Source organism: Cynocephalus volans, chromosome 10 (genome assembly GCF_027409185.1).
Source record: "Cynocephalus volans isolate mCynVol1 chromosome 10, mCynVol1.pri, whole genome shotgun sequence".
NCBI lineage: Eukaryota > Metazoa > Chordata > Mammalia > Dermoptera > Cynocephalidae > Cynocephalus > Cynocephalus volans.
The window spans coordinates 34,422,938-34,435,289 of NC_084469.1; the positions used below are offsets into that span (position 1 = coordinate 34,422,938).

The 12,352-nt window shown below is 40.9% G+C and overlaps 1 pseudogene; it reads right to left on the reverse strand.

Annotated features, from left to right (window-relative positions):
- Positions 1 to 1,675: 1,675 nt before the first annotated feature.
- On the reverse strand, positions 1,676 to 2,664 carry LOC134388998 (glyceraldehyde-3-phosphate dehydrogenase-like; annotated as a pseudogene).
- Positions 2,665 to 12,352: the final 9,688 nt, after the last annotated feature.

Below are 12,352 nucleotides of genomic sequence, written 5' to 3' on the forward strand. Positions count from 1 at the left end.
GGAGGACAGACTTAAGGGTGCCACCCTAGGGTAGGGATGGGAGTTGTGGGGGCAGGGACAGGAGGTTTGAGATGGGCAAGAGGGATCGTGACAGGGCACTGATGGTGAGGCTAGTGGAGGCAGGGAGCAGATGACACCTGTGTGTGGACAGCCTGGGATTAGTGGTGGAAATTATGAGGAACATTGTTGAGACAAGAAAGAAGTCCTGGAAAAATGCCATGGAGAGGACATGGCACAGTGTCTAGGGCAGTGACAAGGGCAGTTACAGGACAGACATAGGGGTAATAAGGGGCAGAGAAAAGAGAGCAATTTGGCAAACACAGTGACAGTAATGAACAATAAAGGGGCAGAGATGGGGACGATGAGGGATCTGCAATAAGGGCCACTGGGGGCTCTGCAGGCAAACACACAGGATCTGAATCTCGGTTATGTCACTTGTTAACTGTGCTATGAGGACATCCTTGCCCTGGCAGACAACCATATGCAGCCTGGTCAACTGATGAATGGGGCATCTCCAGCCCAGGGTTTTTGCCATCAGACTTTCCTGTCAAGGAAGGTATGTTTGCCCTAAAATTTGTGAGAACCCATTCAGAGTCTCCCCCAAAGCTCTCCTGTGTCCCACTCACATGGCAACTCAGTGTGGGCCAAGAAGTCTCTGGAGTTCAACCAATATCCACCCAAGTGGTGAAACACCTGTCTGCCCAACCCCAATGTCTGTCAGTGGTTTTCTTCAGTGTCCCCCCATCTGGCTGGCAGGGGTCAAAGCAAAAAACCAACATGGGACTGATGCAAAATAGAGGGGAAATTGTATTTTAAATAAGGCTGATTTCAGGAAAAATTAATTAATATAGTTTTTCCTCGAGAAAAATTAAATAGGAGTTGGGTGACACAAAAGAAAGTAACGAAGAGTAAAAAGACAACACAGTCAAAAAGAAAACTTCTAAGTAAAGGAAGAAACCACAGAGAAAATTGAAGCTATAAGATAAACTTAAAATAACAGAAGCATAAACCACATCTGAGGTGTGGAATACGGACTTTAGAAAAGAACACAGAATGCAGAGGGAAAAGGGAAGATAAACATAAACCACAGGCACGGGAGGCTCTGGATGACAGAGGGCGGAGATGCAAAATTTGGGTAATGGTCTTCCAATAGAGGAAAAGAGAACAAATGCACTAGGGGGAAAAAATACCTACACAAACGTATGATGTGAGCCTATAAAAATGAAAATGTGAAAATATTTTACTCACAATAATTTCAAATATTATGAAATATAGACATTGGACATATTTGGAGAAAGAAGTAACACTTATTGAAGAATGTAAAGCAAAATCTAAACACGTGGATAATCATACCCTGCTATGAGGTAGGAAGAATTAATTTCATAAAAATGTCAATTCTTCCAATATGTAAATTAAATGCCATTCCAATTAGACCCCAACGAGGTTCTCTTTTTTTGGGGGGGGGAGGGGTTTGCATACAAGGGACTTTAGCAATAGTACGTGATAAGGTTGGGCTCTCTAGGTCTCTCCCCTTCTTCAGGGTGTCTGGGATGGAAACTGTCAAGGGGACATTCTCAGTGTGTTGGGGGACTGAGTTGGGGCAGGGACTCCCCAGCAGCTGAGGGCTTCTCTCTTCCTCTTGTGCTCTTGCTGGGGCTGGTGGTCCTGGGGGCTGTCACTCCTTGGAGGCCATGTGGGCCACCACCCTGTTGCTATAGCCATATTCATCGTCATACGAGGAAAAGAGCATGACAAAGTGGTTGTTGAGGGCAATGCCAGCCCCAGCGTCAAAGGTGGAAGGGTGACTGTCACTGTTAAAGTCGCTGGAGACACGCTGGTCCTCAGTGTAGCGCAGGATGCCCTTTGGGGGCCTCCCATGCCTTCTTCGCCGCCTTCTTGATGTCTTCATATTTGGCAGCTTTCTCCAGACAGCAGGTCAGATCCATGACAGACACGTTGGCAGTGGGGACACGGAAGGCCATGCCAGTGAGCTTCCCATTCAGCTGAGGAATGACCTTGCCCACGGCCTTGGCAGCACCAGTAGATGTGGGGATGACGTCCTGGAGAGCCCCATGGCCGTCGCACCACAGTCTCCCAGAGGGGCCATCCACCATCTTCTGGATGGTAGTGACAGCGTGGACTGTGGTCACGAGTCCCTCCACGATGCCAAAGTTGTCATGGATGACCTTGGCCAGGGGGGCTAAGCAGTCGGTGGTGCAGGAGGCACTGCTGACGATCCTGTGGGTGTTCTCATAGGTCTCACGGTTCACACCCATCACGAACATGGAGGCGTCAGCAGAAGGTGCAGAGACGATGACCCTTTGGCTCCACCCTTCAAGTGAGCCCAGCCTTCTCCCAGGTAGTGAAGACACCCGTGGACTCCACAACACACTCGGCACCAGCGTCACCCATTTGATGTGGGTGGGATCCCGCTCCCGGAAGGTGGTGATGGCCCTTCCCACTGATGACAAGCTCCCTGTTCTCTGCCCCGACTGTGCCATGGAACTCGCCATGGGCGGAATCACACTGGAACATGCAGACCACGGAGTTGAGCTCAATGAAGGGGTCATTGATGATGACAGTATCCACTTTGCTGGAGTTAAAAGCTGCCCTGGTGACCAGGCGCCCAATACGGCCAAATCCGTTTACTACGACCTTCACCATCGTGTCTCAGGGATGCTGCTGGCACTGCACGAGAGGATGCGCCTGTCTGTGGAACAGGGAGGAACAGACAGCCCTCTTTTGTTAATTAAACTTTTAATTTTAAAATAATTTTAGGCTCACACAGAAGTTGCAAAAGCAGTACAAAGAGTTCCCTTCTACCCTTCACCCAGCCTCTCCCAGTAGTAACATCTTACAGACTCATATTATAATTCTCAAAACCAGAAAACTGACATTACTACCAACGTGTTAACTAAACTGCAGACCTTATTTGGATTTCATCATTTTTAAAACATTGTTTGTTTGTATGTTTGTGTTTGTTTGGTTTTGGTGCATAGTTCTAGAAATCTTATCCCATGTGTAGATTCCAGGAACCACTATCCCAATAGGATACAGAACTGCCACACCACAAAGAAACCCCCCCTGGCCTCCCCTTTTCAGTCACGCTCTCCCTACTACTCTAAGCCCTGGCAACAGCAGGTCTCTTCTCTGTCACTGTAATTTTGCCATGTTGAGAATGTTATATAAGTGGAATCCTACAGTGCTAACCTTTTAAGATGTTTTTTTCACTCAACATAATGCCCTTGCATCTAATGTGGGCTGCTGGCCTCCTGCTCAGTAGCAGGCATGCATTTTCACAGTTACAGGAACATTGGAGGAGCAGCAGTGGCTCCAACAGCTCTGAGACTAGAGCAGGTTGGATCCAGCCCAGGAGTAGTAGCTGGTCCCCTGATCTTTGGGTAACAGTCTTATTATTCCATTTGTCCCTCCAGCCTCTCCCCTTTCTCCTTTTGTTTTTACGGCCCTTCAAACAAATTGCTAATCAATTCCTTAATTCTATTCTGTCTGTTCAAAATGACTCTGTTTTCCAGGCTAGATACTGACATAAATTGCATATACACACTAGAGGTGAGAAAATATTTTTAAAATCAAAACCAAAACCCCAAATGCTAGAAAACATAGAAATATTCAACTGTATTAAAAAAAGTTTATGTTTATTTGGCAAAAAATAGCATAAAATAACGGGGAAGTGTGCTGATAAAAATAGTTGCAATGAAAATGATAGACAACATTTGCTATACTTAATATATAAAGAGCTCTCACAAATAGCGAGAAAAAAAAACAGAAAAATAAGTAATGAATATGATTAAGTGAGTTACTTGTCATGAAAATGAAATTAGACTAGCAAAAAAGAATTTTTTTTTAATCATACCTATTGCTGGAGAAAATACATTGAAAAAATAGTCTCATACATTGAAAAAATAGTCTCATACATTGAAGGTGTAAATGTGAATAGTTCGCAGCTATTTTGGACAATTATTTGGTAAACTCTACTAAAACTAAAAATACACATTCCCTTTGCCCTAGAAATCCCTCACCTGAAACAAATATTGTGGTCTGAAAACATATGCATGTGCCAGCATTGTTTGTTAGAGGCAAAAAGCTGCAAATGAAGTAATGGCCCATCAACAGGTTAGTGGTTGAGGACCCGAGGCAACCCTGCTGACAGCCAGCAGGAGCATGGGGACCTCAGGAGCCAAGGGCAGCCTCCACACACAGCCAGAAAGAGTGAAGGGCGCTGTTTCAGGGATGGCCCTTCACTGCAGCAGACCTCACAGCCACACAGGTGGTCTGCTGCAGCCACCATTGCCACGAGGGTAGCCTGCCATTCAGGCAGCCCACTGATCACTCAACTGCATTGACACAAGAGGGGTCACCAGCGGAGCCTGTAGAAAGAAGCAAGTGACAGCAGACACATGACCCAGTAACCCAAGCCAGAGGGGGAATTTTGCTGCCCCTGTTTTAATGCATCCAGGGGTGGGAGGTGTGTGCACAACCCACATGACTGCGTTGATCTGGGGAGAGACATATGCGGAACACCCACAGAGTGCTGAAACCCAGGATAACCAAATAGAGTAAGGGAGAAAATTCCCAAATATTACCAACTCATCCCCCCAACTGGGCAAAGCAAGAACCCAGGAGGAGCCTCTGCCTGTAGGAAACAAGAGAAACACCACCCAAGGTCACTCATTCAAACTGAGGAGCTCCACTACACCCCAGTGCACCCATCAGTGTCACAGACACTAGCCAGAGTGACAGCAAGCCCACCCAGAATCACTCAACCCAGCCAAAAAGCAACAGGTCACCCAGACACTTCTCCTAAGAACTCAAGAACTCACCCATATCCTCACTGACCCAACACAGTATCACTAACCTCAGCAAGGAATCACTAAGTGCCCCAATGCCTAGGCCATGGACACACATTAACACAACCCCAATATTGAATCCAGCAAAGGACCTACATGGAGACTACACTACCACATCTATCTGGAACCAACTAGAACACCCTACTCAATGGTCAACGTAAAACACATCTATGGGAGGAAGTGTCTCTCCTCAAAGTCCACTCCAAAGTAGTAGAAGAAGCAACTGCCTTATTAGATGACCAGACAACAACATAGAGACACTGAAAATACAAAAAAAAAAAAACAAAAAAAAAACCCCAAACAAACAAGAAAATATGATACCACCAAAGGAATATAGTAATTCTCAAGTACCAGACTCCATGGAACAGGAGATTCTTGAAATGACTGAAAAGGAGAAACTCAGTAAGATACAAGAAGACTGTTAGATGACATAATAAAATGAGAAAAACTATCCAGGATATGAAGGAGGAACTTTACAAAGAGATTAATTCTCTAAAAAAGAATGTAGCAGAACTCCTGGAATTAACACAACCAAGAGCTTAAGCAGCAGGTTAGAGCAAGCAGAAGAAAGAATTTCTGAGCTTGAAGATGGTCTTTTCGAAATAACCCAGGTGGACAAAAAAAAAGAAAAGAAAAAGAATTTTTAAAAATGAAGAAAATCTAAGAGAGCTAGCAAACAAGGCTAAGCACACAAACATCCAAACCATGGTGTTCCAGAAGGGGAGGAAAAAGGAAAAGGCATTGAAAACATATTCAGTGAAATATAGTGGAAAACTTCCCATGTACAGGGAGAGACATGGACATTCACATCTAGGAGGCCCAAATATCCCCAAACAGATTCAATTCAAAAAGATGCTCTCCAAGACATATTATAGTTAAACTGGCAAAGCTCAAAGACAAGAGAGAATCCTAAAAACAACAAGAGAGAAGTAGCAAGTGACCTATAAGGGAGTCCCCATCAGATTAACAGCAGACTTTTCAACAGAAACTCTGCAGGCCAGAAGACAACAAGATGATATATTCGAAATACTAAAAGAAAAAAATTGCCAGCCAAGAATACTATACCCAGCAAAGTTATCCTTCAGAAATGAAGAAGAAATAGTGTATTTCCCTAACAAACAGAAACTATGAGAGTTCACCACCACATGAGCAGCCCTACGAGAAATCCTCAAGGGAGTCCTGCACCTGGAATCCAAAAAATGATAATCAGTACCATGATACACAAGAAAGAACAAAACCCACTGGCAGAACAAAAATACAAGTGAGAAAGAGAAATAAACTATACCTTACAGCCACAAAAATCCAACAAAAGCTGAAGACAAACAATAAAAGGGGAAGAAAGGAAAAAAAGATATTTAAAACATCCAAACAAAAATTGATAAAGTGCAGGAGTAAGACAATACCCTTCAATAACAACCCAAAGTGTAAGTGGATTAAATTCCATACTCAAAAGACACAGACTGACTGAATGAATAAAAAAGCTAGACCCAACTACATGCTGTCTACAAGAGACTCACCTCACCTGTAATGACACACATCGACTAATAGAGAAGGGATGGAAAAAGATATACCATGGAAAAAGAAACCAAACATGAGCAGGAGTAGCTATTCTTATATCACATAAAGTAGACTTAAAACCAAAAATCACAAAAAAGAGACCAAAAAAAGGCCAGTATATAATAATAAAGGGATCTATCCTGCAAGAAGACATAGCAATCACAAATACATCTGCAACCAATGTCAGAGCACTCAGATATATAAAGCAAACAGTATTAGACCTAAAGAAAGATATAGACCCTAACACAGTAATAGTTGGGGACCTGAACACTCCTCTCTTGGTATTAGATAGATCAACAGACAAACACAGGAATTAAACTACACTTTAGACCAATTGGACCTGGCAGATATCTACAGAACATTTCATCCAACAACTACAGAGTATACATTTTTCTCATGGAACATTCTCCAGGATAAACTACGTGTTAGGTCACAAATCAAGTCTCAACAGATTTTAAAAATTTAAAATCATTTCAAGTATCTTTTCAGGCCACAACAGATTAAAACTAGAAATTAATAACAAGCAAAACTCTGGAAACTTTGCAAATACATGGAAATTAAACAACATGCTCCTAAACAACCTATGGGTCCAAGAAGAAATTAAACAGGAAATCAAAAAATTTCATGAAAGTAATGAAAATAAAGACACATCATACCAAAACCTGTGGGATACTGCAGAAGAAGTACTAACAGGGAAGTTTATTGCAGTAAATGCTTATATCAAAAGAACAGAAGATTTCAAATAAACAACTTAATGCTATACCTCAAAGAACTAGAAAAACAGGAACAATGCAATCACAAAATTAGCAGTGGGAAGGAAATAATTACTATAGAGCAGAACTAAATGAAACAGTGATGCAAAAAATGATACAAAAGATCAAAGAAACAAAAGTTGGTTTTTTGAGAATAAACAATATAGACAAACCATACCTAGGTTGAGAGAGAGAGAGAGACCCAAATAACAAAAATCAGAAATGAAAAAGGAGACATTACAACCAATACCACAGAAATACAAAAAATCATTAGATACTATTATAAACAACTATATGCCAACAAATTTGAAAACCTAGAGAAAACGGATAAATTTTTGGACACATGCAAACTACCAAGACTGAATCAAGAACAAGCAGAAAACCTGAACAGACCAATAACAAGCAACAGGATTGAAGCAGTAATCAGCAGTCTCCTAACAAAGAAAAGCCCAGGACCAGATGGCTTTACCACTGAATTCTACCAAACCTTTAAAGAGTAATTCATAACAATTCTCTTCAAACTATTGCAAAAATTTGAAACAGAGGCCATTCTCCCAAACTCATTCTATAAGGCCAGCATCACCCTGACACCAAAACCAAAGATACAATAAAAGAAGAAAACTACAGGCCAATATCTCTGATGAACATAGATGCAAAGATCCTCAACAAAATAGTAGCAAACAGAATACAGCAACACACCAAAAAAATTATACACCATGATGAAATGGGATTCATCCTAGGGATGCAAGGATGGTTCAACATACATGAGCCAATAAATGCGATACACCACATCAATAAAATCAAGGACAAAAACCAGATGATTATCTCAATAGATAATAGATAATCAGAAAAAGAATCAGGAACAAGACAAGGATGCCCATTCTCACCACTCTTATTTAACATAATATTGGAAGTACTAGCCAGAGCAATCAGGCAAGAGAAAAATATAAAGGGCATCCAGATTGGAAAAGACAAAGTCAAACTGTCCCTGTTCACAGATGACATAATCCTTTATATACAAAAACCTAAAGACTTTACAAACAAACAAACAAACAAACAAAAAACCTCTTAGAGCTGATAAACAATTCCAGTAAGGTTGCAGGATAGAAAATCAACATGCAAAAACCAATAATGTTTTTAACTCCAACAATGAACTAGCAGAAAAAGAAATCAAGAAAGCAAGCCCATTTACAACAGCCACCACAAATAAATAAATAAATAAATAACCTAGGAATCAATTTAACCAAAGTGGTGAAAGATCTCTACAACAAGAACTACAAATCACTGCTGAAAGAAATTAAACAGGACACACTAAGATGGAAAGACATTCCATGCTCTTGGATTGGAGGAATTAACATTGTGAAAATGTCCATACTACCCAAAGCAATCTACAGATTCAATGCAATCCTCACCAAATTAGCAATGACATTCTTCATAGAAATAGAAAAATAATTCTAACATTCACATGCAACAACAAAAGACCCCAAATAGCTAAAGCAATCCTGAGCAAAAATAAATAAATAAATAAAGCCGAGGCATTACACTACCTGACTTTAATAGTAACCAAAACAGCATGATACTGGCATACAAGAGACACTCAGACCAATATAACACAATAAAGAACACAGAAGTCAATTCACATATTTACATACAACTGATCTTTGACAAAGTCACTGGATCATACACTGGGAAAAAGACTGCCTCTTCAATAAATGGTGCTGGGAAAAATGGGCATCCATTTTCAGAAGAATGAAACAAGACCAATACTTCTCACCATATAACAAAATCAACTCAAAATGGATTAGAGACTTAAATATAAGACCTGAAACTATAAAACTACTAAAAGAAAACATAGGGGAAACACTTCAGGATGTAAGACTGGGGAAAGACTTTATGACTATGACCACAAAAATGCAGGCAACAAAAGAAAAAATAAACAAATGGGATTATATCAAACCAAAAAGCTTCTGCACAGCAAAAGAAACAATAGAGTGAAAAGACAACCTACATAATGGGAGAAAAAAATTGCAAACTATGCATCCAACAAGGGATTAATATTCAGAATATTGAAGGAACTCAAACAACTTTACAGTAAAAAAGGGATTTTAAAAAACCTGATTTAAAAATGGGTAAAGGAGCTGAATAGGCATTTTTCAAAGGAAGACATACAAACAGCCAACAGACACATGAATGAAATGCTCAGCATCACTCAGCATAAGAGAAATGCAAGTCAAAACCACACTGAGATATCATCTCACCCTGGTTAGTCTGGCTATTATCAAAAAGACAGAGAATACCAAATGCTGACAAGGACATGGAGAAAGGGGAACACTCCTACACTGTTAGTGGGACTGTAAATTAGTGCAGCCATTATGGAAAACAGTATGGAGTTTCCTCGAACAACTACAGATAGACCTGCCATATGACCCAGCAATCCCACTTCTGGGTATATACACAAAGGAATGGAAATCATCATGTCAAAGGGATACCTGCACTCCCATGTTTATCACAGCTCTATTTACAATATCCAAGTTGTGCAACCAACCTAAATGTCCATTGACAGCCAACTGGATGAGAAAAATGTGGTCTATATACACAATGGAATACTACTCTGCCTTAAAAAATAAGGAAAGTCTGCCATTCTCAGCTACATGGATGAACTTAGAGAAAATTATAAGTGAAATAAGCCAGGCACAGAAAGAGAAATACTGCATGTCCTCACACATAAGTGGGAGCTTAAAAAAAATAAACAAATAAGTAAAAAAAGAAAGATATGGCAATCACAGTAATTCATTGACCTTTCACAAGGAGAGAACAGAACTGAGGCCACCAGAAGTGGGAAAGGCGGAGGGAGAGCAGATTAGTGAGAAATTGATATAAGGGCCACAAAAATGATTACATTGTGTAATATTGAATATATTATTATCCTGATTTGAGCATCACATACTGCACACAGGTATTGATATTTGACACTGTACCACACATATATGTATAATCAATTATGTTTTGATTTAAAAAAACAGGTTAGTGGTTTGCAGTCATAAAAAGGACAAATGGAAGGTAAAAGAAGTTGACTTGGAAGAACTTTTGTTGGTTATTTTGAGTGAGAAAAGCAAAATGCAGATCATCCTGCATGATATGATCCCATTTTCATAAAACAGTGAAAAAATAAACACCTACTCATGTATATACAGTCCTCCCTTGGTATCCAAGAGGGACTGGTTCCCGGACCTCCTGCAAGTACCAAAATCATTGGATGCTTAAGTCCATGATACAAAATGGTGTAGTGTTTGCATAGAACCTATGCACATCCTCCTGTATACTTTAAACCATCTCTAGATTGCTTATAATACCTAATACAATGTAAATGCCATGTAAACAGTTGTTATACTGTGACATTTAGGGAACAATGACAGGAGCAAAAAGGGTGGACCTGCTCAGTACAGATGCAATTTTTTTTAAAAAATATTTTTGATGCACGGTTGGTTGAATCCACAGATGTGGAACCCACTGTAAGGAAAGTAGAAAAAGTTTAGTCAGGATCACTCACCTTCCATCTGTTACAAATGGGCAAGATTCAGCACGTTCACTAGAAACAAGTTATAAAAGTAGTGGAACTGCGCATGTGTGCCCATCTACTGATTCAGCATGATTGTTGTAATTATGTAGTGCTTGGCTTGTGGCCGCTATTGTGTACTAAAAATGTAAAGGTAACTGCTCTGAACCACTGGACGGCAGAGCACAGAGGGTTGGCAGAGCATGGAGAGTCAGTGGAGTAGAGTCAGAGCTTGTCTTGGAGGATTAAAGCACGTCTGTGAAGTTCACATCTGAAGAATAAAGTATGTCTACCTGCATAAAGCTGCCAGATATCTTCTTTCAATTACCTGACTCACAACCTGCACAGGAAGGGCCAGAAGGATCTGAGATCTCAGTGCCACACCCACAAATATGGAGGGCCAACTGTATGGCCATATCATAATCATGTTAGCATGTCATTAAATGAGCATGGAAAATGACACAGAAACCACTTTCTAACTTTTTAACAGGGCCATGAAAGAAGCTAGAATGGTAGATAGGGATGGGATTGCTTAAAGGCAAAAAAGCCAAGCAAAAAACAAAAAAAAAAAGGAAAAATTACACTAAAATAAGAGAGCATTTGTGTGGGCTGGCCTGTTAGCTCAGTTGGTTAGTGCACACTATTATAACACCAAGGTCAAGGGTTCGGATCCCCGTGCTGGCCAGGCGCCAAAACAAAACAAAAAGAAAAATGAAGTCAAGAGCATTTGGGTTGTGAATCCATAAATGTAATCGTGTGTGTAAGAGTGTACATGCTTATGAAAGGAAAAAAATGAACATATATGGGAAATATCAGGGACTGGGCCAGATTCTGAAGGTTTAAGAGGCATTTTGGAGAGAGCCCAGTTTGTCTCAGGATCAACAGAAGGAGAGACCAAGGCTCATATTGAAGCCTGAAGCTCAAGAGGTTCAGAGCAAGCTATTTCAAGACAGATGACTCCAGTGTTGGGATAGTGCCGATGGAGGCCAGGGGGGAAGGAAACTGCAACAATGGGTCTGTTCCACCAGTCACACTCACAGTGACTCGGTAGTCCTAGGGGAGTTATGACAGGCATGCATATGGTCTTCCACAGGTGGAATGAGTTTAGAAAAAAATCAGTGGCTTCCCCTTAAATCATATAGTTAGAAAACAGAATGGGAAAACTATCCCATTCACAATAGATGCCAGTCCTCAAGGTACCCAACTGCCTCCCTCCCCAGTTCTGTCTCTCCTTTCACCTGGGCCATAGAGGACCTCTTCCTGAGCCACACAAGGTTTCCCTGGAAACAGTTCAAAAGCAACCAGCCTTCATTCCCCTAACCCTATGAGGGACAGCTGCTGGGTTATCTCTCCAGCTCCTAATGACTCCATGGTTTTCCTCTGATTCATGGGGCAGGCGCCAACAGCCATGCTTCTACCACGGAACTCTATCCCAGTGGCCACAGGTCATCAGATTGGGGAGTCGCCTAACCCAAGTTCACATGTTATTATAAACATTGGAGCTATTTAGAGTTAAGTTTCCCAGATTTGGATGCTATTCTAGATGTGTTAAGCTGTGAGCAGTGGCTTAAATAATAAACATATTTATTTTTTCACATAAGTCTAGAGGTTTATGATTT